Genomic DNA, 26,979 nt, shown 5'->3' on the forward strand with positions numbered 1-26,979 from the left:
AGTAGCAGGGGGTGTGGGGGGTGCAGGGTGCTTGCCCCTTACAAAAACTTACAAAAATAATTTTTATCTTTTTTAATTTGTTCTGATTTAATGTTCAGTGTTGTAGAACCTCAATCATTTCATCCTCGATGATGTGCGGTTCAATGTTCTGCAACTTCGATCATTTGAAGTAGACCCATATCTATATTTATATATATATATATATATATATATATATATATATATATATATATATATATATATATACATTTGTATATATAGATGTATAGATATATAGATAGAGATATATATACATATCACATGTATGAGGAAATACAGCTTAGGTGGAACTATATAACTATATACTCATGTTCAAATCACACACGTACACACACACACACACACACACACACACACACACACACACACACACACACACACTCCTGTGTGCGAAGAGGTGAAGCTCAAACTGTATATTCACACAAAAAAACATAGAAATCATGCACATATATGTATGATAGCTGTATTGACTGGATCTGACACATAATCTCTGACTGCAAGTTGGATGAGTCAAACTAATCAAACAACACTGAAGCTGCAAGTGGCGCCAATAAAAATCCTTTTTTTGCTGATGGAATTGCAATCCCCATGAGCCCCATCCTGCATACTTTCAGTAGTCTTTCAGTACAGCTAAGTAATACAAATACCTTCATGAACTGATGAATTCAGATATATGGGATCGGTGAGTCGGCATTCCATGGGATAATGGATCTATATCACATCATCAAATCACAATTAAGTGAATGCCTCTTCCACGAATACCTAGTCAGTGAACATACTATTCATCAAACTAGCTTTTCCGCAAAACATTTCCTAGGGCAAACTGATGGTAGTCTGCCCTAGCCACCATAAGCAAAACCTTAAAACTTAACACCTACGCAGGTGGAGGCTGTGCCCCCTCCAACTAAATATACTAACTCCGAGATTGCACTACAGTGGGGAAAAGGGCAAATTCCAGATGGTGGCTAACTATCAGTTTGCCCTAAGAAACCTTTCACTGAAAACTTAGTTTGACGGATAGCATATTTGCTGAATAGGTGTTTGTGGAAGGGGCTTTCACTTAATTGTGATTTGATGATGTGATATAGACCTGGAATAACATTTGCTGAATGTTAGATCCTTGATATTGGTTAAATATGGTCATCAGCTAGCAGTAAACAGTAGGAGTGAGTGTAGAATGTTAGGGGCAGCTGTACTTAGCTGACTAAAGAACAAGTAGGATAGGTTATTAATGAAAAGAGAAGGGCCTGAATGAGGAGAAGTGAGAGCAGCATAAGAAAAAGTCATTGCGAATCCCCCATAGTGGCAACAGAACTGATAGTGCTGGTTACCTCAGGGACACTGAAGGCAAAGTGGAGATGGCAAAAGACATGTCCAGATGTGCAAAAGAATGCAGAAGGCTTTGCCAGCAGCCTCAGTTAGTAAAAGGGAAGGAAGAGGAATTTAAAATGCTGCACATTACGTAGACTCCATGAATGAATTCTTCACTTCTGTATTTAGAAAGAAATAACAAGGCAGAGTGGCATGAGGAGGCAGAAGCAGTATGGATGGAGAGAGATGGACAAGAAGAAAAATGATTGTAGTTATTGGCCATTTGGGCAGTTTTTCCATCTCTCTCAACTTCCTGATTTAAAAGCCCGCATTTGCATTTGTATCCCCCCTTTCCTGTAACTAGTGTAGTCCAGATACAGATTTGCTGTATCCAGGACTGTTTGTAAGCTCCTGAGTCCTCCAAGACTTTATGTGTTGGAGGGAAGCCTTCTAGCCTATCAGTGGGAGTGGTAAGCACTAGGTAACCTATCTACCACATAAAAAATGTAGTTATTGGCTGTCTGGGCAATGTTTCCATCTCTGTCAACTTTCTGATTTAAAAGCCCACATTTGCACTTGTTTCTTTCCTGTAACTAGTCTAGTTCAGATACAGATTCTTAGTTTTAGCACTTGAATTTGCTTATTCATGCTCAGCACTTGTTCAGAATTGTTGTAAGCACTAAATAAGCTACAAATTACTACAGCACTCAACCTTCCTCATTACTTAGAGGGAAAACGGCTCTTGTACTCACTTTCCTCACTTGTCTAGAGGAAAATAGTTTTTTATTCAGGCATGTCCAGGGGTCAGCTCCCAGTGTTCTCTCCTGTCTATCTGATGAATCTGGGCATCTTGGGGCAATGTAGCAATTGCCTCATGTACACAGACAACCCTCTCCTCCTACCACCCAACACTACAACCTTTGAGAGATGCACTTATCTAGCCAAACTGGAGGTAAAGCTCTCTCCAACCAAGACTGAACTTGACAGTCAAGAGGAGAAGGTAAACACTTGCACCACACCACACTCATCACATAGTCCACCAAAGCCCACACATAGAAACACAAAAACATTCACGGAGGTTCTCAATAATAATCTGCTCAAGCAACAGAGACCTCCAAAGTAGAAACGCAAGCATCCTCCACCCCCCAACAGAATGCAAATGACACATAGCCCACAGACTCAGTGTGGCACTCAACCACAGCCCATAAGGCAAAACAATGTATCCAACACACTAGTCACATGTGACTCTGTAGTCAGGCACACTGATGTCCCACTAACCAGGCTGAACAAGAAGAAGGTTACTGTCAGCTGCCTGTCAGGTGCCAGGATCCACCACATAACCCATGCACTCAGGTCACTCCACAACAAGTACATATATGACTCTGTCATTGTCCATGTTGGTGTGAATGACCTGAGACATACCTCCCTGGACTACATGAAAAGAGACATGGAAGAGCTCTCCAATCTTGTAGACCAGGCAGGTATGACACCAGCCCTGAGGAGCATCCTGCCATCGCCCAGAATGATACCGCAGTACAAGGACAAAATTATTGACGTAGACAATTGGCTAAGCTTCTGGTGTCATTCTATGGGGATCCAGTATCTATCTGCCTGGGACAACATGGTCGACAGACCATGATGCTTTGCCAGAGATGGCCTGCACCTGTCACCCCTGGGATTCTGGATACTAGCTAAGGCTCTTGCCACCCCTATAGTGCCTTTTTTAGGCAAGGTTCAAATGATAACTTCACCACCGTAACAGCAACAGGCAAGCAAAAACTGAGGGTAATGCTACTCAATGCTAGAAGTCTAAAACTCAAAATGCAATCCCTCGAGGCACTCCTTACCTTCAGGAAGTGGGGTTATCCAAGTGCAACTAACCCTGGGCAAAACTGCTATCCAAATTGTAGCTTCCTACAGATCCTCCACCATGCCCCAGGATTCCTACTCCACTTTTCTTGATATACTGGAAAATATTAGGGTTCAACCAACCACCCTAATAATGGGTGATTTCAACTGCCCCACCATTAACTGCGAAAACTAGTCATGTACCAACTTCTTTGCTCAACGCTTTCTGGAATTCATAAATTCCAATGCCCTGGATCAGCTTATCCACAGCCCCACCAGGGGCAACAATATCCTAGACCTAGTCATTACCAACATGAGTGACCAGTGTTCCACACCTGAAGTCAACTCCTCGTTGGTCAGATCCGACCATAAGCTAATCACCTTAGAAAGCCACATGTCACGCCCACCCCCCATTAAGGAAACCATGATAAAAAATTTCTCCAAAGCCAACTTCATGCTTCTTAAGACAGAAGTGGCGGACTTCATGACACCCATCCAGATGGACAATACAGTTATGACTGCTGAATCCTACACAAATGCACTCTATAAGTACTTACACAAGTACATGGAGCATCCTATCCCAAACAGAACCAAGACACTATCCTCCAAAAAAAGGAAGCCAATCTGGTGGTCCCCTGCCATAAACAAACTCTACAACAGAAGGAAGAAACTGTTGCAAAAGAGTAAAATCCCGTAAGTGGAGGAGCTCCCTGGTCAGCTTCAGTAAGAAGCTGAGATCCCTTATAAGATCTTCCAAAGCTAGCTACAAAAACAAAATCACCAAAGATTCTAGGAACAACCACAAAGCATTCTATACCTGTCAAGAATCTGATTGGCAACACCCAGATCTCCTCTGAGTTACAGCACAATGGCATGAAAATTACAGAACCAACTGATATTGCCAACATCCTGGCAGATAGGTTTGATGCTAACTTTACCCCTCTCTCACATCCTAAAGGGTCCATATCTATACAGGAAGAATGCAGAGTCCCTGTAATCACAACTATGTAGGTAAAAGCTGCACTCTCTAAAGCCAAAAACACAGCATCCATGGAACCGGACAACATCCCAGGCTGCGTTTTACATGAACTTCCGAACGAACTGGCTCCCCACCTAAGCACCATGTTGAATCATAGTATCACATCAGGCATTGTGCCCATTGAATGGAGCACAGCAATAGTCATCCCACTCCACAAAGGGGGAGCCACCACTGATCCCAGGAACTATCGCCCTATTAGCCTGATGAGCCTGGTCTGTAAGGCCATGGAACGTATCATCATGGAACTTATAAACAAAGACATTCGTAGCCTCCAAACTCTGGACCCAACCCAGTTCAGGTTTGTGAAAGGCAGATCATGCCTCCTGAACCTGATCGACTTCTTTGAGGCAGTCACCAAAGCCATAGATGAGGGTAAGGTGCTTCACACAGCCTATCTTGACCTCGCCAAGGCTTTCAACACCATCCCCCATTCTGGAATTATAGCTAAACTCACTAAACTAGGTATAAATCCCTACATCACAAGATGGGTTGCCAACTGGCTCACTGACAGAACCCACACATTAAAAGTTGCCGACTCCAAATCTGACTTAAACCAGTGACAAGTGGAGTACCACAGGGTTCAGTCCTAGGACCTCTCCTGTTTGGCATCTACTTCTCTGAAATACAGGTTAACACAGAAGACCTTTAGCTAATGAAGTTCGCAGATGACTGCAAACTAGGAGCCATAGTCGAGTCTCCAAATGATGTGGACATCCTACAGAAGGGTCTCACTGAGACAGATGCCTGGTGTCAGAGCCATGGCCTCAAGCTCACTGCCAAAAAGTGCATTGTCATCCCCTTTGGTAAAAACTCTGTACCCATGAACTACCACATAGCTGGCAGTCTACTTAATGCCGAATGTGTGATAAGAGACCTTGGGACCCAGGTGGACAGTAGTCTCTCCTTTGATAATCACATTGCCACAGTAGTCAGGAAATCCTTCTACATGGCACACCTCATCACAAAAGGGTTCTCATCCAGGAAAAAAGAGGTCATTGTTCCCCTTTACTCGACACTCATTAGACCCATTATAGAGTACAACGCCCCTTTTGGAATGTACTTCACAGAACATCTGCAGCAGCTGGAAAGGCTACAGAAGTACCTCACAAAGAGGATTACTGGCCTCAAACAGATGCCCTACACTGACCATCTCAAAAAATTCCAGCTTTACTCCATAGCATATCACCTACTCTGAGGTGATCTCTGCCTAACATATAAAGCTATGTCAAACATAGAGCTTTTGGACATACTACACCTAAAGAAATCCCAATCCCTCCAAGCTACATGTTCTAGGGACCTAAATTTTGTCACGACAATAAACAGGACATGCTGAAGGGATTGATTCCTGTCCCAGAGACTTCCCATACTCTGGAACAAGCTACCCATCTATGTCAAGCAATGTTCTTCATTAGCACTCTTCAAGAAAAATCTTGATGAGTTGTTGGGAAATAGGAAATACACCCCGGGGAACACTTCTGTGGCTCTGCTCGACAGGGGCACAGGAAAATAAATTTCTTGGGTGGCGTAAGCCAGGGAACCTTGTTGGCCAGGCTTAGTTAGGCCCTTGGGCCAATAGCCTTGTACCTACCTATGAACCTATGATTAGGGAAGGAAGTTTGTTTATTTATTTATTTACTTTACATTTGTTGACCGGGTTAGTCCAGCTTGGTCAGAGCCCTTTTTCAGTGGAGACCTGGAGAGAAAAGCTCCACAAAAACATAGACACTTAAATATGTAACTAAAGTAACATAATGCATAGATATATAAACAATAGTTTCCAAAAATAAAAAAAATTAAGCTTAGTTTAAAATGAGTGATATATTGATTAAAATATCAGCATAGCACATCTGGTATAGTACAGGGTAAAAAGGGCACACATAGAATATTTACATTCGTCATCTTCAGTTCAGCAGACAAATAGTAAGGCACAATAGTTTCTATTAGAGTCTATAGTAAATAGGCAGGTGTAAGATGGGGAAGCTATAAGAAGAAGGAGTAATGTAGAGAAATATAGTGGTAGAGAAAGGAAGGTGGGTGACACAGGACTGAAGAAGGGGGGAAGACCAGTTGGGATGGAGGAGTAAGGTCAATCAGTGGGATAATTAAACTGACATAGTCTTGTATTGCTTAGGTGGTTTTTACAGTGTTTCTGAACTGGTGTTTAGGCTTAGTATTTTGAATGTGTAATGGAAGTTTATTCCAGCTGTCTGCAGGGGAATAGCTGTAGAGGTTCTTGCTAATGTTAATCTTTGGCTTGTATATAGAAAGGGGATGTTGCTCTGAAAAGTTCTAGGTGGGGTGTAGGGGGAGATGATAGAGTTAATACTGGGACAGAAAGAGGGCTGGTGTAGAATAGAGTGAATTATCTGAAGCTCAGAGAGGAATAGGTTCTTGGGAAGCTCAAACCAGTTTAGTTTCCTGAGTGCTAAGCAGTGGTGAGAACAGTGTGGGTGTTGGGCAGTAAATTTGGCCACCTTGTTATAGTGGATTCCAGTTTAGACAGAAGTGTAGTTTATAAGTTGGTGAGGATTTGGGAGCCATAAAGAAAGGTTGGTAGTAGGTAGGCATGGGATAGGGCTGTCTTAGCTTTACTAGAAAAAAAGTTTTGTTCCTGTAGAGGAGTCCTAGTTTTTGGTGTTTTTTTTAATGTTAATGAGTACATGTAGGTCAAATGTCAGCTGGTCATCGATTATGACCCAGAGTAGTTTGGTATGAGTTTCAACTGTGATGGGTGTGTTATTATGTTAAGTGATGGAGAAAGAAGGTTTAAGATGATTCATAGTTTTTGGGATGAAGAACTAGAGTTTAGTCTTCTTTAGGTTTAAGATTATCTGGTTCTTGGTGAGCCAGTTTTTGACAGACAAAAAAAAGTAGTTCCGAGTTGTTGTACATAAATCAGGGAGGGTATCAGCTATGGTAATGACTGTGGAGTCATCAGCATATTGTACCAGTGATGACTGTGGCGTGGATATAGATAACTGATTGGTGATTATATTAAAAAGTAGTGGGCCCAGTATGTAACCTTCGGGGACCCCAACTTTATAGGAAGTTCTGGGAAGATAGCAGAAAGCCATTTAACTGATTGTAAACAATTGCTGAGGTAGCTAGAGAACCAGGAGATAGTGGAGGTGGATAGGTTGAGTTCAGAGAGTTTGTTTAAGAGGAGGGGGTGAGAGATGGTGTTGAAAGCTTGTGAGAGGTCAAGAAAGATGCAAGAGACTAGTTTGTTTTGGTCTCTGGTTTGCAAGATGGTGTTGATGAAGGAAATGAAGGCCATAGAGGTACTGTAGCCAAAAGCCATGTTAGGTGGGGGTGATTAGGTTCTCTTCTACAAGGTATTGTAGGACGTGTTTGTGTACAGGGGTGATAGGATTGCTATGGGCCTAAAGATGGACAGTTCAGCAGAGCTGCCTCCTTTATGGCTAGGTAAGGTGTAGAATTTTTTCCAAATTGCAGGGACTTCAGCCTCAGTAATGGATTTGTTGATGAGAATAGAGATGGGTAGGGCAATTGAGTTGGCTGCTTTCTGGAGAAAGAGTGGAGGGAGACCATCTGTTGAGGGGGAGCAAGATTTAAGTTTAAGAAGCCGGGATGTAATGTAGTTGGTGGATACAGTTTTTAGGGAGAAGGGTGAGGAGGTGTTAGAGAGTTTGAGAGGGTTGGTGGGTGGGGTATTGTCAGTGCTGGAATTAGGATGGTTGGTTAGTTTGCTAATGGAGTCTATAAAATAGGAGTTAAGGTTAGTAGCAGTCTGAAGAGGAGTGTTTGAAGGGCTAGAATGGGGAGAGGAAGGGTTGCCTGGATGGAGAATTTGGTTAATTGTATGTCAGAATTTCTTTGGGTTATTAAAGTGTGATGTCGGATGGTTTGTATAGTAGTTTCTCTTATCATTGGTGATGGCTTTTTTAGCAAGGTTTCATTGGTGCCTGTACTGTTGGAAGTGGGATGGGAGTTTAGTTTTTGTCCAGAGCTTCCAAGTTTTATCTCTGTGAGCCATTAGGGAGCAAGTGGAGTTTGTTAGCCAAGGGGATATGGCTGCCTGTATTCCTACATTCCATATGGGGGCTAGGGAGTTGAGTATGTTAAAGAATATGTTGTTAAATTCCAGTACAGCTTTATTAAGGGGTAAGTGGCTCAGGAATGACTAGTTGATAGCTGTGAGCTGGCTGTTTAGTAAGCTAGAGGCAAAATTTGTCAGTTTGTGACATGCTTTGATCTTATGGGGTTTACACATGTGATGACTGACATGGAGAAATTTAATTGGCCAGTGGTCACTAAGGGTATCGGGTAGGGTTTCAGGGAAGTAATATTTGTGGGGTGTGATACTAGAATCCAGTCAAGGGCAGATGAATGCTTAGAAGATTTAGAAGTATAAGTAGGTGTGGCTATTAGTTGGGTGAAACCATGTAAATTAATGGAGGAGGGGGTATTCAGTGGAGAGAGATGACCGATTAATGTTGACATCATCCATGAGTATGGTTTCATTGGAGAGGTCATTGCAGAGTGAGGAAAGAATACTTTATAGTACTGCGATGTTGTGTCCAGGTGGAATCTAGATTGCAGCTACATTAAGTGAAGTGTGAGTGTTTAATTTACAGTTTGCAATAAGTTCGGCAGGTAAGGCTAAAGGGGAGGGGATAGTTAGAGGGGTTAAAGTAAGGTGGTTAGCAAACATAATGGCAACCCCCACCTCCTGTTTTTGGGTTCTATCTAGTTTCAAGATGTTATAGCCAGGGGGGAGGATATCTTTGTCAGGAATATGGGGTTTTAGCCATGTCTCGCAGAGGGAAATGATGTCTGGAGAGTGTTGAGATATCCAGGAATTGAATTCATTAGTTTTGTTCATTATGCAGTCTTGTATGTAAAGCTATGGAAAGAATTATCATGGAGATGATCAGTAGAGATATAGTAAACCTCCAGACTCTGGACCCAACCCAGTTTGGTTTCATCAGGGGCAGATCATGCCTACTCAACCTGGTGGACTTATTTGAGAAGGTCACCAAAAGCAATGGATGAGGGAAAAATCTTTCACACTGCCTACCTTGATGTGGCCAAGGCATTTGACACAATACCCCACTCAGGCATTGTTGACAAACTCAAGAGGTTAGGTACAAACCCGTAAGTCATCCAGTAGATAGCCAACTGGCTCACAGACAGGACCAAGGAAGTTAGAATTGGGGAGTCCATCTCCACAAAGAGGCCAGTCACAAGTGGAGTCTCTTAAGGATCAGTCCTTGGACCGCTCCTTTTTGGCATTTACTTCTCAGAAGTCAAGGCCAATGTCAGTGGTCTCTGGCTGACTAAATTTGCAGATGATTGCAAATTAGCTGTCATTGAATCTCATACTGACAGAAATGTTCTCCAGGAGGGGCTGACACAGACAAACAACTGGTGTCAGAGACATGGACTAAAACTAAATGCCAAGAAATGCATAATAGTATCTTTTGCAAAGTCATCCATCCTTGGTAACTATCATATTGACAACACACCCCTTAGAGTTGACCCAGTAGTCAGGGACTTAGGGACACACATAGATAGTAATCTAGCCTTTGATCATCACGTGTCTACAGTGGTGAGGAAATCATTCTGTGTTGCGCAACTTACAAACAAAGGTATGGCATCTAAGTCCAAGGAAGTCATTTTCCAATGTACTCAGCATTCATCAGACTTGTCATTGAGTACAATGCCCCCTTTGGTATGTACCTAACCAGGCATATCCATCAACTGGAACATCCACACAGGTTCCTCACTAAAATAATACAGGGCGTAAGTAATATGTCCTAATCTGACCACCTCAAGGCCCTATCCCTGTATTCTGTTTCCTACAGGCTTTTGAGGGGAGATCTATGCCAGGCATACAGGGCATTGTCAGACCCCACTCTGATGTTCTTCTGCATATCCACAAAACAAACAGTACCAGAATTACCCATTCTAAAGACTTAAACCTTGCCTCTGATATAAATAGGACCTTCTGGAGAGAGAGATAGGTATGTATCCCAGAGACTACACGGTCTATGGAACAGGCTCCCCATCCATGTGAAGCAGAGTTCCTCCCTAACCCAATTCAAGTGCAACTTGGACAATTGGATGGGAAACCAGAAATTCATCCCTGGATTGACACCTATGTCTCTAATGCAAACAGGTAACCTGTAAATGGTTTCATCTTCCAGGCCCATGCTTAGACTTATCAAGGGTGTCATAGCTTGTCAGAGATTCGGGATGCATGGCTAGCCTTAAAAAGGCCCTTGTGGTTGTTAGCCTAATAAACACCTATGAACCTATGAACCTTTGAACCTATGCTTTTCATGTTAATGGAACATAGAGAGATATATTGTGGTGGGATATTAGAGTGGGGAGGGGTGGATTGTGTGGAGGTAGCATCACATGGGGAAGGGAGGCCTTGCCCAGGGTTGGGATGAATGTCACCTGCAAGTAGAAGGGAGAGTAGATTAGGGATAGGATATGGAGCGGGGGTATCAAGTAGATAGTATTTTGGTTTTCCTTTAGGGAGATTAGGTTTCCAAGTAACCAACTTTGTTTTTGGAGGAATGGTTGTTGACAGAGTACATGGTGGTATTGTCATGAATGAATGAGGTATTTGTGGGAAGACTGGGGGAAAGATAGAGGCACTGTAGGTGACCGGAGGACAGGTTAGATGGGAAACCTTTATGAGGAGAGGTTGTATAAGATAGTTAGTGCAGAAGTAGTTAGGAGTGCTAGGAAGAGGGAGAAGGAAGATATGTTTAGTTGAAGATGGACAAGGGATTTTTTCAGGAGTGGTGGGGATAAATGTTGAAGTTGTGAAGAAACCCAGGTCTTTCAGAAAACAGGACATAAAGCCCAGATGAGTGGACTGCAAGGTTGCTGTAAGTGCTGTAATTTCTTACCAGGGCCTATAAAATGTATGTACTATGCTATGTTTCAATTTCTAGATTAGGATTCATTTCTTACCAGAGCCTATAAAATGTATGTACTATGCTATGTTTCAGTTTGCAGATTAGGATGAACCATGCCATGCTGTACAATGTGAAGCACAGCAATGATGGCCTACACAGTGAAGTACATAGCAGAAAAATAGTCAGGAAAACATAATGGAAATAGAAAGAGAGAGGGAGGTGGGGAGTTACACTGACATAGTAAAACTGAGTGACATAAACCATCTAGATAGTAGGTAGAAACAGAAAAAGGTATCATAATGTGGAAGTACAGGACTGTAGGAGTTAAAGAGGGCATACAGAAATGCAGGATACTGCAGTCGGGAAAGTAATGTATTCCATGGGAGAGTAAAAGAAGTTCACTGTTTTGGAAAATAATGGAGGACGGTGGACAGATCATTACATTAAATAGCGCAGGATATGTTGTGAAGATAAATGAGTTATTGGCTAGTGTCCAAAATGTGAAGCAAGCATCTGGGGAGGGGGTATAATTGAGGAAGAGGAGATATAGAAAGTAAAAGAGAATATGATTCTACACAACCTGTGTTAAAATCATGCCATTTCTCACTTGCCTTTTTCATTTTGAATGGTTTGTTATACATTTGGTTTAAAAGATAACAGCCAGGATTCAGAAATACATAACTCACTGGACAATTATCTTTATAGCAGATTTGATAAGTGCCTTATGACAGAACAGTTCAGAGACTGCTGTAGAGATACAGTATGTGAGCATGCATGCTGGTGTAGGTTTGTGTTTGTGTGCAAATATGAGTGCGTGTCTATTGTGTATGCATTCATGCATGTTTGTAGGTGCCTATGAAACTGCTTTGTGGGTTTGTAAGTGAAACCTTACCATGGTTAGGTGTAACAGAGCAGTGTTCAGCTACCATGGTTACTTGTAACAGAGCAGTGTTCAGCTACCATGGTTACCTGTAACAGAGCAGTGTTCAGCTACTATGGTTACCTGTAACAGAGCAGTGTTCAGCTACCATGGTTACCTGCAACAGAGCAATGTTCAGTTTGGAAACATGATAAGCCACTAATGAGATGCTGCTCCATACACATATCATTTCTCTGAATCTCATTATAACAGTATCCCACTATTAGGTCCTGTGGCATTGCCCACATAGCACTGGTGGCAATGTGCTATGTAGATCACTGCCCATGATTTGAAATATAATTAGCTGGACTTGGAAATGGTAAGCATGGCACAGGAGAAAGCCTTGATAAATGGCACTGTGTTATAGAATGGGATTCAGAAACTCTTGTACTTAAGCCACAACTGTTGGGAACATGGCAGATCCCACTTTTAGAAAATATTTACTGAGCATAAATACCTAATGACACATCTCTATTTATTTATTACTATCAGTTTATGGCAAGCCACCCGTTTCTGAGAAAGATTTTTGGAACTATGAGATGGTGTGTGAAAATGGGGACTTTCATAACCAGTAACTAAGCTAAATATCTACTGTAGTATATTGAGAAATCTGGCTTTGCTTTTAATAATTGATTTCTGAAGGCAAAATGACAAACTACAGGTACTTGTGTTTTGGTGTTCTTTAACATGTTATGTCTTCAATGGCCTGTTGTGCTCTTAATTCACATAATGGGAAGCAGAAATCACATCCTGTCTACAATTTTATTTAATTTCAGTTCTAATATCTTTAAATTTAGCTATGTCATCAGATATCTGCATTTTTCTGTCTGTTCTGACTTGGAACACACTGCACACAAACCTTTCCAACAATACTGACATTGCAAGGACAACTGTCATAATCCAATTTGTGTGCAGACATTTCAATACATTTTAAGTGCAGCACAGCTAGGTAAATGCAGTGTTTGATTTTTTCAAGCTGGTTTTCTGAGAACATAAAATAGAACTATTTCACATTACCTTTTTTCCTACATCGTGATTCAAGTCATATAAAGGTACAAAGATTTTCTTTGTATTACTGTTTTACCCATGGTTCTTGCCTGCTATAGCTGTCTCCCATTTTCTGAAGGTAGTCATCCACACCATTTGCTGTTATAAAACACTCTAACTGCCCCAAATATATCCACAGCTGTTGTAGTTTTATTGGTGACATGGGAAATAGCTGGACTCCACTCCTCATTCTTATATATTTCAGTAAATGTCTCTGCCTATTTAAAATCTGAAGTTATGGTTGTGTTTATAAAGGCCATAATGTTTACACTCTTGTTTTCCATTTCATTTACTTTTGTCTGCATAGTTTTTTCTCTTGTGCTCCACTTTCAAATATCTCAGGGGTGTGTCATGGACAAATTAATGATCCATCAAACTGGCCAGTGGTTCGGGTGGCATGGATGAATGCATGTGTGTGTGTGTGTGTGTGTGTGTCCTGCAATAGACTGTCATACTGCCTAGGATTAATGACTCCATGTTGTACTACATAAGATAGAAACTTCTGCTTATGGTTGCCACCCGTTCCATTGTCAGAGGGACACTCACGGGTTGAACTGCCTCATCCCATTGCCCGCTGTGCAAAGTAGTGGGACTTGAAAAGCCCCGCTTTTCGATTGCACTGAATTGCCATGGAAAAGCTGCAATTACTTCTGGCTTTTCCATGGCAATTCAGTTACATCACCAACCTGGACCTGCAGGCAAAGCTGCTGCCTGTTAGGTCTGGGTGCTTTAATTCTTGCAGCAATTGGATGCAATTCATGAAAGGGGTGGGGATTGGGGCAGGAAGAGCTCTGCAAAGATTGCAGCTGTAGGAGCGCTTTATTTTAAGCGCTTCTACAGCCACAAAAAAATTACCAAGATTTGTTTTTTTGTTTTTTTTCTAACGAGCCCTCCATCTATTCATCCATCCATCCATCCATCCATCCATCCAGCCAGCCATCCAGCCAGCCATCCAGCCAGCCGTCCATTCATCCAGCCAGCCAGCCATCTATTCATGCAGCCAGCCATCCATTCATGCAGCCAGCCATCCATCCTGCCAGGCATCCATTCATTCAGCCATCCATCCATCCATCAAGCCATCCATCCAGTCATTCATCCATCCAACTGCTACTCCCACCAACCAGCTAGCCACTCCAGCAGCCAGCCAGCCAGTCAGCTAGCCACTTCAGCAGCTGGCCAGCTAGCCACTCCAGCAGCCAGCCAACCAGCCACTCCAGCAGCCAGCTAGCCAGCTAGCTAGCCACTCCAGCAGCCAGCTGTCGTACCCATAACCGCATCTCCTTTACCACTGCTGTGGTGACATCATGCTAGTGGGTGTGGCCAGTGTCATATTGGCCACACCCCCATGGCACACTTTGGCCCGCTTAAAAGGTGGCAACCCTACTTCTGCTCCAACACAACCTTGCACCAGATAAGGAGGCTCTCACTGTTAAATATACTATCACATGACACTTCTTCCCATTTCTACTGTTATATATTTTTCCATGCAATTGAAGTCTTTTCCACTACAATTTTACATGCTCTTATAAGTATACAGTAATGCAAGCAGATCATGTGATGGGTACCACATTATTAATATCCCAATCAAAGTTACAAGACTGGTTTACATATCCACGTGGAATTTAGAGATATACAGTGCCATAACTGAACAGAAATACTATTTCAATGCATACCTCTCAACCTCTTATTGCAAGAAATCTGGACAAAGCCAACAAAATGGGGGGGGGGGGGCAAAGTTCCAAAATAGAAAGCTGCTAAAGTAACAGGATTTGTGTTAACATACATTTTCTGAAGGATTTGAAGTCTGACACTCAAAAGTATGTCATTAGTTAGTGACTTCAATCCTCAGATCATCCCAGTGATTTTCCTGAAAACCACACCAACAATATGATGCAAAAATCTGGACATTCTGAGAAAATCTGGACAGCTGAAAGGTATGTTTCATTGACAGCCAGTGACAAAACTAAACAAATCATCACCCAAATAAAAAGAATGCCACCGATGAAGAAAACTACTGTATTCGATTAAGCGCTTTTATACAAAATAGGACTTCATCAGGATAAACTATCCAAGAAGAATCACAGTATTTAAACTGGAGTCATCCAATAAAAATTACTAATAATAAAACAATTACCTAATTATCTCCACACTTACACTTCTTTAAATATACAAATTAAAAAATTTGCATAAATTAACAAAATAGATTATCTAGCATAATTTTATTAAAAAAAAACATTTGACAGTCAGTGACAAATTATTTGTATATAAACTTAGTGGTAAACAGAGACTGCTATGCTCATATGTAATGCTACTACACTAATACTGATATTTGTTTAGGACTTAGGGCTTATTTGTAATTTGTTTAGGACCCATGATGAATATTTACTGGGGATATTTTATGTCAAATGTTGTGGGTTAAGCAATGCTGAGCTACATGTTTAACATCCAGTCCTGGCCAGTTACTACTTAATCACTGACACAAATTGAAATGGAGCTTTGATATTCAACTAAAGCAAATTCACCACTTAATTAACCACATGGTAAGACTGATTTGATGTTAGCTGCATAGTCAGTTAGCACAGCACTGTAATCATTAAGAGAACATGAGTGACTGCAGGCCCCTGGGGCAGCTCATGCTATTGGACTGCAGGACTCCAGCCCCCCCAGCTGTAAAATAAAATAAAACGACATTAAAAAGAAAAAGAAAAAAGAAAAAAACAAACTCGAGTCCAGGAACTTCACGCATGAATGTTTGTAGCGTTCCCGGAATATGAACTGCTGAAGAACCAGTCCAGATTAGGAAGACAGCATTCAGACAACAGAGATCCCAGGAGTCTATGCAGTTACAACTGCAGAGACTGGAAGGGGATCAGACTGCAAAGTCTGCAGGCTGGGTAGCCTACTCTCCTGGAAAAGGGAAGGACTTTGCTCTTGCAGGGCTTTTTGAAATAACTGAACTCCTTGCTGCTACAGGAATTTAAAGAAGGGCTTTTGAAACTTGTACTGGGCTCCTTTTGCTGAAGCTGACTACGGTAGGGTGTGTGTGTGGGGGGGGGTATGCAGTGTGTGGTGTGTGTGTGTAAAATGCCCCAATTAAATATACCTGGTGGCTAGAGAGAACTCAGGAAATATACCTGGTGGCTGGACTCAAACCCTGTACCTTAGGATCAGGTAGCAAGAACTTGAATTCCCTACCCACCACCACTTGTGAAATTTTTGCCTCATATTTTTGTTCTTGTGAAATGTTTGCCTCATATTTTTGTTCTGTTCTATTCCTCATAAAATCTGTGGTTTTCTGGATTCTGAATTCACTAAATAATGACAGGCATTAGAATTTTAGACTTCATATTCTTCAGAAAGTACATGGTAACACAAAACCTTTTATTCTAACAATTTTCTGTTTATAAGATCAATATTTAAAATGTATCCCTATTTTGGGGGCTGTATTCCCCCATTATTGGCTTTGTCCAGGCTTTCTGTGTTAAAGGGTTGAGAGCTATGGTAAGAACTGAATTCGCTGAATATGTTTGGGGGCTGTATTCCCCCATTACTGACTTTGTCTAGGTGTTTTGTGCTAAAAGATTGAGAGCTATGGCGAAAACTGAATTTACTAAATGATAGCCATTTAAGTTTCAGTCTATCTGTCTTTCAAGAAACAGCTGATTTGGCATAGTGATATGTTGCTCTGACTGTAGTGCACAGGGTCCTGCTTTCAAGACTTGGCAGTGAAATGCATGGAGGTAACACAATATTTTATTCTACCAACTTTCCAAAATTATACAAGAAATGTTTAAAATATGTCTCTAGTTTTTAGGCTTTTGTCTCCCCCAATAAATTTTGGCTTTTTCCAGATTTCTTGTGCTTCAAAGTTGAGAGATACAGTTGAGTGTTGAGGGGATTTTACAAGGAGCTGAGAGACTGAAGAGAAGTTTAGTGCTGCTTATGCTGAGTCTGTTTGCATTGTTAATAGCACAACAGGTAGTGTACTTGTTTTTGATGCAGAAGGCTGTGGGTTCTACTCCCACAGTATACAGATGCATTGCTGATAATGTACTGTGTTGTACTTTTAAAGGGGGTAGATGCTGCAGTCCTGAGAATGTCCTCTTTGGCAGAACTACCTAGTAACAGTGAATCTGTTATCAGTTTGCCATCCATTCCCTATTGCAATATTACTAGCCTATCATTTTTTTTTTAATGTAACATAGGCAATTTATTCCTCAAGGGCACAGGCACTTTATTTGTAGATGAAACAATAAAATATAAAGTTGTTTTTTAACAACCTCTTCATTAGTTACAGATCTCTTTAATGTGGAATTATTTAGATGACTTTTACTTCTGCAGAGAGTTGCATATTTACTGATACTGATGGACTGTAAAAGTTTGAGTAGACTTTTATGATGGAAATGTTCTGAATTGGGCAGTTTTGTCATTATTGGTGCATGCATTTTGTTTCATAGTTTACTGGAAAAATGTTCAAAACAAATTTAAAATGCCCTCTAGCAACTGTACTGTATTATACAAGGAATATAATTTAATACAATCAGGAAGGTGTATCAAAGAACACATGTATGTTTGCTGTGCAAGGGGCCTATGATTTGAAAGTTAATCTTTATCTGCCACTGGCCAAATGTATTGTCTTTGTGCATTTCAATGCTGTTTCAATGAATGTGAGTTTCAAGGGCAGAGAAGATTTATTGCTAAGTCTATTTTCATTGTGAGACTGCATTGCTTTGTTTAGCAGATGTCTATTAGTGTTTGTGCTGTAAATTGTAAAATAAAAATTTTAAATGAAATACAAATCATTGTAGAAGTAAAGCAGTATGTACATTACAATGTTTATGGTAATCGGGTGAAATAGCTAAGTAATGGGACATTGGAATAGCTGCAGGGGGAGGCCCCATTCGACCATGATTTTGTGAGGGGGGGAAGGGCGGCAAACTCAGATAGCCCCGGCTGAACTATAACTCTTAATTGTCCAGATTTTTGCAGAATGAATAGATTTTTGCTTCTTATTTTTGGTTTCTTTCTCATAAAATTTGTGATTTGCTGGCAAATCATTTAGGAATGAAGTCACTAAATAATGACAGACATTGAGTTTCAAACTTCATACCTTTCAGAAAAATGCATGCTAAAGCAAGACCTGTTATTCTGTCAACTAAGTTTATACAACAGCAATTTTTAGTACTGTTTGTATGATCCCCCAATATATTTGGCCTTGCCCAGATTTCCTGCATCAAATGTTGCTCTCCCCCTAATAATCCCTTTGGAAAATGACAAATTTGGAAGAAAATGTGGAGGGTTTACAATTAATAAATAATTGTAATGATCAGAGTTATAGATTACTTTTAATTTCAGAAATGCATGTAGATTCTCTTATTTTGTCAGCTGCTCAAGTTAACAGTACTAATATTAAAAAAGTGTCCCTTCTTTGACAGGTTCCCAGCTGTATTGTTTGGCTATTTTATATTTTTGCATCACACTTTTGGTCTGTTTTTCATAAAATTGTGTTTTTTTGGCAAATTAGTGGGAAATCATTAAAGATTGAAGTTAGAAAATAATGACAGACATTTGAGTTTCTGATTTCATACCCTTCAGAAAATTCATACTAATGTAAGACCTACCATTCTATTATCTTTCTATGTTTATAAGAGCAATATTTAAAAATTGTCCTTATTTTTGGGCCTTTGTCCCACTTCTGTTTATGGCTGAAAGGTATGACAAATGTGTCAGGGCCACTGTCAGCCAGAGACATTTCAAATTGTGACATACTTGTTTCACCCCACTCCCCCACGTAGTGATTCTGGATGTGTTCAAGCAAGGCAAGGAGCAGTTATGCAGTGTAGGTGTGCAGAGTATTCTCCCATCCAAGGTAGACACAAGTACTACTGTGGCTTTTAATCTGTCCTTGATTTTGCAGAATGTTCTGGTTTTCTGTCATATTTATGCTGTTGATTTATGCTTCCTCTTATTCAGAAAATGCATGTTGTTGCAGTGCCTGTTGCTCTGTGTTTAAGTAGCAATGCTTTAATCACCATCAGGTAAGCTTGTCTGAGACTGTAAGATGAAAGTAAGCTTCAATAAGCATACTGTTAAAGAATTACCGACATTGAAAGCCTTTTTGTTGTTGCCATGCAGAGAATATTTACATAACTAGATAGCGTATAAGCCTTAGGTATTGAAATGCATATGACAGTATTTGTAATAAAGGACAGGATTACAGTATTTTCAGAAGCTCATTACATTTGTTGGAGACTTGCAGTCATTTTTGCAGGCTTTACCTGTAAACTAAATAGAATGCCAATCTATCATGTGTGGTCCATAACCTGTGCAGTAATCCTTTAAGCAATTTATCTTAAGCTTGTTTCTTGTTTGCTGTTCATTTTTTACTTTGATCATGTTTTCCCCATGAAACAACTAGAGAGTTGTTGTCAGGCAGCAGGTCTTTTTTGGATAAGAAACATTTTTACAAGTGGGGGTATCACAGATATTGCTGCTTTCAGCATGTTACTTGATACTTTTATAAAGCTGAATATAATTAGAACTGTAGTGCAAGGCAAAGTGGTTTGAGATGAGTGCTGCTTGTTTTTTATACTTGATTTTGACTGGCATTCCAGTAATGTATTTAAAATAATTTATTTTTCATGCCTAACAACCTTTTTGTTTCTATCTAGATATTAAGTAAGCTGGCATGTAGCCAATGGATTGAAATATTTTTTTCTTTTACAATTCATTTTGTCTTGATTTGACTCTCACAATGATGGTTTGGCATTCAGGGCAGCATATTTAACTAAAGTCCCAGTTTTTGCATTTTTTTGCATAACCCCACCCTTTTCCCATTGGCTCCACCCTTTTCCCATTGGCCCCACCCATTCAGCTGTCTTCTGCAACCCTCCTTTAATTTGAAGTCACCAGTCACCACTGGCAGGCCCCTAATTAACTGGTTCCTTTAAGGTTTCCTCTTTAAACAAGAGAACTTCCATCATCAATCTCCAGATTTCTGGAACCATTAATACCTCTCAGTCTCTTAGTGCAATAAATCTGGAAATAGTCAAAAATAAGATGGGGACCCCAAAATAGGGTCAGTTTTTAAATATTTCTTGCATAAATTTAAAAAGTTGATAGACTAACAGGTTTCACATAGCATGCATTTTTGAAAGGCATGAATCCTAAAATTAAAATGTTGGTAATTATTTAATGACTTCAATCCTCAATGCTTTGCTAGAAAACAATAAATTGAAGAGGAACAGAATTAAAGTAAGAGGCAAAACTCTGGACTTTCTGTGAAAATCTGGATAGTTGAGAGGTATGGCACCATTATATTTACTAATAAAATTCTAACGGCTGCAAGGAGATTATTAAACAATGGATTGAGGAGACACTGTCTCTTGAAGAGTGACGTAAGTCCTATACCACCTTAAGCAACAGACCAGTGCAAGCCATCATGTGTCTTCAGCGTTGTTTGGGACATGGTAAGGAAAAGATTTAGCAAGTATAGTCTGCAGGTAGCTATGTAGTTTTGAACAGCAGTGAGATTCATTTGGCCATCTGAAATGTATTAGTACAAATCGTGGAACTGTAACCTGACATTTGAAGAAGTTTGGAGTACTAAGAGATGGAGGGCATATGTGTGCATACCAACTGCGGTAATTCTAAATGGAGTGCATGTGTGCATACACAGTGTAAGGTGATTCTGCATAGTGTGCACATTTGTGCATACACACTGTAAGGTGATTCTGCATGGAGGATATGTCTTTTATATACTGTGAGGGTATTCTGCTCAGAGTCACATGTGTGCATACAAACTGTGAGGTAACTCTGCATGGAGTGCACATGTGTGCATACACACTATAACGTGATTCTGCCTGAAGTATGCATGTGTGCATACATACTGTAAGATGATTCTGCATGATGTGCATGTGTGTGCATATGTACTGTGAGGTGATTCTGTATGGAGTGCACACATGCGCATACACACTGTGAGGAGATTCTGCATGGAGTGCACATGACACATGTCCATACACTGAGGTGATTCTGCATGGAGTGGACATGTGCACATATACATGGACAGGTGATTTGGCATAGAGAGGACTCATGTCTATACATACCCTGAGGTGATTCTGCTCGGAGTCACATGTGTGCATGCACATGGTGAAATCATTCTGCATGGAGTGCACATATGTCCATACATACTGTGAAATGATTCTGCACAGAGTGAACATGTGCATACAAATTGTGAGGTGGTTTCACATATGTGGTAGTATACTGTATGTTGGCTTTATATTCAGTGTTCCAGTGCATAGTCTGAGGTGATTCTGCATAGATAGTATGTATGCATACACACTATGAGATGATTCTGCATGGAGTGCTCATGTGTGCATACACACTGTGTAGTAATTCTGCATGGAGTGCACATGTGTGCATACATACTGTGACATGATTCTGCATAAAGTGCACATGTGTGAATCTACAGTGCAAGGTGACTCTGCATGGAGAGCAGATGTGTGTATAGATACTGTGAAGTGATTCTGCCTAGAATGTTTATGTGTGCATACATAGTGTGAAGTAATTCTGCATGTCGTGCACAAGTGTGCATACACACTGTGAAATGATTCTGCACAGAGTGAAAATATGCATATACGTTGTGATGTGGTTTTGAAGATGTGTATATACTGCTTTATGGTTCTACATAGAATGTTCCAGTGCATACTCTGAGGTCTTTCTACATAGACAGCATGTATGCATACATACTCTGACATGATTCTATATGGAGTGCGCATGTATGCATGCACACTCTGAGGTGATGCTGCATGGACTGTTCATGTGTGCATACACACTGTGAATTAATTCTGCATAGAGTGCACTTGTGTGCATACATACTGTGACATGATGCTGCATAAAGTGCACATGTGTAAATATGCATTGTGAGGTGATTCTGCATGGAGTACACGTGTGCATATACACTTTGAGGTGATTCTGCATGGAGTAGACACGTATCTATATATACTGTGAGGTGATTCTGCTCGGACTCACATGTACATACTGTGAGGTAATTCTGCATGGTGTGTACATTTGCATACACACTGTGAGGTCATTCTGCATGTAGTGCACATGTGTACATACACACTTTGAAGTGATTCTGCACAGAGTGAACATGTGCATACACATTGTGAGGTGATTTTGCATATATGTGTATACTGTGGGATGGTTCTTTATAGAGAACTCCAGGGCATACTGTGAGGTAATTCTGCATAGAAGGCATGTATGCATACATACTGTGACATGATTCTGTATGGAGTGCACATGTGCTTACACTGATCAGACCCTTCATGGAATGCACATGTGTAGATACTGGGAGATGATACTGCATGGAATGCACTTGTGCATACTAAGAAGAGATGTTTCGTAGAATGCATATATGTGCATACTAAGAAGAGATGTTTCATAGAATGCATATATGTGCATACAAACTGTGAGGTAATTCTACATGGCATGCATATATGTGCATAGATAATATGAAATGATTCTGCATAGCATACACATGTGTACATATTCCATTGTTTCCACAATATCCTGTGCTCTGATATTGCTATGCAACTGTAAATTAATGAGACTGATTGTTGAATTAATCTACCGTGAATATACTTTGTAAACTTTATTATGGCTAATTATTCATACAATTTATTGTAAAACTGTAGGATCAAGCCCTACCTTGCTACTGTTTGCACATAAGCTTACTTTGAATTATTATGTTACCCAACTGGGAAAATTAATGTAACCTTTTATTTTGTCATTTTTTTATGTTGAAGTATGAGTTTTTCTTCATAGGCCTCTACTGAGAAAGGGTTACTTTGCTGACCCAGTTGGACTATCGTAGTAAACAACTATTACTAAATAAATATATTCATAGATTAGTACTAAGCTAACTGCCCTTGAAAGCCATTTTAAGCTTAGCCAATTATCCCTTGTGAGACTCAAACCCTGCACCTTGTGTTTGTAAGGCAAACACCTTAACCATTAGGCCACCCTCCCAACCCAATGTGTGCATACTGTGAAATAACTCTGCATACTGTGAGATGATTCTTCATGGTGTACACTTGTGCATGTGTGAGATGATTCTGCATGGAGAAGGCAAGTGTGCATACATAGTATGAGGTGAATCGTCAAGAAGTGCACATTTGTACAAGTATAGTATGAGATGATACCACATGGAATACACATGTGCTCATACTGTGAGGTGAATCTGCATGGAGTGCACTTGCATGAATACACACTGGTAGCTTATTCTGCACAAGGTGCACATGATTGTAAACATACTGCAAGGTGATTCTTCATGATATGTATATGTTCATGTGCATACCCACTGTTTGCATGTTTGCACACACTGAGATGATTTTGCATGAAACACGTATGTGTGTACATACTGTGAGGCTATTCTGCATGGAGTGCACATGTACATATGTATATATATATATATATATATATATATATATATATATATATATATATATATATATGGGTCCTAGTTGTATAGTCGAAAGTATGGTTTATCGAACCGTACTTTGTCGAACTTACTTTAGTGAAAGTACATTTTGTCGAAAATGCACTTTCGTTAAAGAAAAAAAAACATGCAGTTTGCATGTAACGTTAGTTGTACATCAACGTATACTGTTGATGTACAACTAAGGTAACTCTTGTTGAGATCGTGGTACAGTGGGAATAAGGGAATATTCCCTTTTCCTTACTGTAGTGCGATCTCAGAGTGAGAATATTAAAGTAGGGGGGTGTGGGGGGCACAGCTCCTCACATGGGGAGTGCAGGGAGGATTGCCCTCCTGCATAATACTGTGTAGTGTGTTTTTTTTTTATTTACTTTTTATTTTTTTGTTCCACGAAAATGCATTTTCGATAGAATGCACTTTCGTGGAAGTGAGTTATCGAAAGTACGGTTCGATGAACTGTATTTTCGATAAAGCCACGTAGACCCATATATATACACATAATATACAAACTGTGAGATGCAAATGTGGGCATGCATGCATACTGTTAGATGATTCTGCGTGGATTACAATTATGTGCATGCATAATGTCATGCTGTGAGGGGAGGTGAGTCTTCATGTAATATCTGTGTGCATGCTCTGAGGTGATTCTGTACGAGGTGCACTTGTGCATACTGTGAAATAATTTTTCACTGGCATACACAAATGTGCATACTTAAGGATGATTCTAATTGTAATTTGCATGTGCTGTATGCTCTGAACTATGAGGTGATTGTGTACAGAGTGCATATGGTTGCATATAAACTGTGAAGTGATTCTACATAGAGTTCACATGTGTACACTTACTGTGAGGTGGTTCTGCAAAGAATGCACATGTGTGCATACTGTGAGGCAATTCTGCATGGAGTGCATAAGTGCATACATACTGTGAAGTTATTTGATGTGGAGTGCATATGTGTGCATACTTGGAATAATTCTTTGTGGAGTGCTGATATGTGCACACATACTATGAGATGATTCTGCACAGAATGCACAGGTGTGTGTATATATTGTGAGATGGTAATACACAGAGTAAATGTGTACCTACATACTCTGAAGTGATTCTGTATGGAATGCCTACATTTACATGCGATTATATTTCACTACATTGTACATTTTAAGGTGATTCTGCTAGAATACGCATGCATGCATGCTGTGAGTTGGTTCAGCATGGGACACGCATATTCTGAGGTGATTCTGCATAGAGTGCACATATTTGTAAACATATGATTAGGTGATTCTGCTTAGTGTGCATGTGTGTATATTGCCAGGTCATTCATCACAGACTACACATGGCAATATGCACACATGCATATTGCCAGGTCATTCATCACAGACTACACATGTCTGCACACATTAATTTAGTTATGTATGCACTGCACATATGTAAATACATTCTGTGAGCTGATACTAAATTAATTGCACATGTATGCATATATGCACTGTGAGGTGATTATTCATGGAGTACATATGTGTACATGTATACTTTGAGATGGTCCTACATGGAGTGCAAGTGTGTGTACATACACTGAGATGATTCTACAAGGATGGTATGTGTGTATAAATATGATGAGACTGAAGACTCAAGCTAGTTTTTCAAGTGACCCTTGAGAAATGTGGCTTGAGAGAAATAAGCCTATCTGGATATATGTTACCCCATTCCCTGTCCTGAGAGCCCATCTGCATTGGCATTGCTGAACCCACTATGGTGTTGTACTGTCATGTCATATGCCTGCAATCCTAAGCTACACTTTAATAACTTGGCATTTTGCTGGCTGGCTCTATGTAGCTGTATTAAGGTATTGTGGTCTGTAACTACAGTGAATTTCCTTCCATACAGATAAGGCTGAAGTTTCTGCAGTGCCCATACTATGGCTAGACATTCCTTTTCTATAGATGCATAATATTCCTCCCTGGGTTGGAGTCTATGGCTGAGATATACCACTGGGTGCTCTTTTCCTTCTGAGGAAACCTGGCTAAGTACAGCCCCCACCCCATGGTTTGAAGCATTCTTTGCTGTAAACTGGACTGGCTAACAAAGGGGGTCCACCCAAGGCTCCTTTACGCTTCTGGAATGCCTGCCTACTCACATGCTGCAGTCCACACCACCTTATCTGTCCTGTTTTCACTTGTCAGGTCTGTGAAGGAAGCAGCTATTGTACAATAATTGGGAACAAACTTTCTATAGTACTCCACTCTCCCTAAGAATGCCCTTACCTGCTTTTTGATAACAGGGGCAGGGCAGGCCTGAATGGCTTCCACTTTGGCAGGTTCTGGCCTGGTCTTACCAATCCCTGGTCTGTGTCCCAGGTAGAAAACTTGTGCCATACCCACCTGACACTTTCTGGGCTTAATGGTCAACCCTCCCCTAACATGCTGAAGATACCCTTGCTAAGAATGGATATTGATGGCAATATCATCCAGGTAAGCAAGGGCATAATCTCCTGATCCTGCTAGGATAAGATGTACCAGCCTCTGGAAAGTCGCTGGGGCATTTTTCATCCAAAAGGGCATCTGTGAATTGATACAGGCCAAAAGGAAGTACAAAGGCTGCCGTTTCTCTAGCATTGGAAGTCAAGTGCACCTGCCAGTAGCCCTTGGTCAGGTCAGTAGTAGTCAGATACTTGGCCCCACCCAGCTTCTGTAAGGCTTCATCTGTCCAAGGCATGGGGTAGGCATCTGACTCAGTCTGACTATTTAGTCTTCTGTAGTCCACACAGAACCTAGTACTGCCATTGTTCTTTGGTGCCAGCATCACTGGGGTGACCCAGGGACTGCTGGACTCCTGAATTACCCCTAGTTCCAACATTTCCTCTATCGCCTCCCTCAGAGTCTGTTTGAGTCTCTCATGCGCCCTACAAGGGGCCTGGTTAATAGGACTTTGGGGTTCTGTATCCACGTGGTGCTGCACTAGGTGGGTGCACCCTGGTTTCCCAGTGAACATGCCTCAAAACCCCTGTAACACTGCTCATATTTCTTGAACCTGGGTAGGGGATAGCTACTGTGACATTGCTACCCCTTCCACTGAGGTGTCAGTCCAAGCTTCACTGAGGAGATCATTCACCAGGTCCCCCCTCAGACTCCTCCTGACATCCACTGCAAATACTCAGCACAAGGGCCTCCCTGTCATGGTAAGGCTTTTTCATGTTAACATAGTACAATGTGTGCCTCTGCCTCCTAACTAGCAGTTCTACCATGTAGTTAACATCACTGACCTTCCTTACCACTTTGAAGGGTCCCTCCCAAGCTGTCTGCAGCTTATTGTGTCTGACAGGAGTAAGCACCATCACCTTCTGTCCCACAGCATACAATCTGGCTCGAGCATTCCTGTCATACCAGACCTTTT

This window comes from Protopterus annectens, chromosome 12.part0 (genome assembly GCF_019279795.1).
Source record: "Protopterus annectens isolate FY-2018-M chromosome 12.part0, PAN1.0, whole genome shotgun sequence".
Classification (NCBI taxonomy): Eukaryota; Metazoa; Chordata; order Ceratodontiformes; family Protopteridae; genus Protopterus; species Protopterus annectens.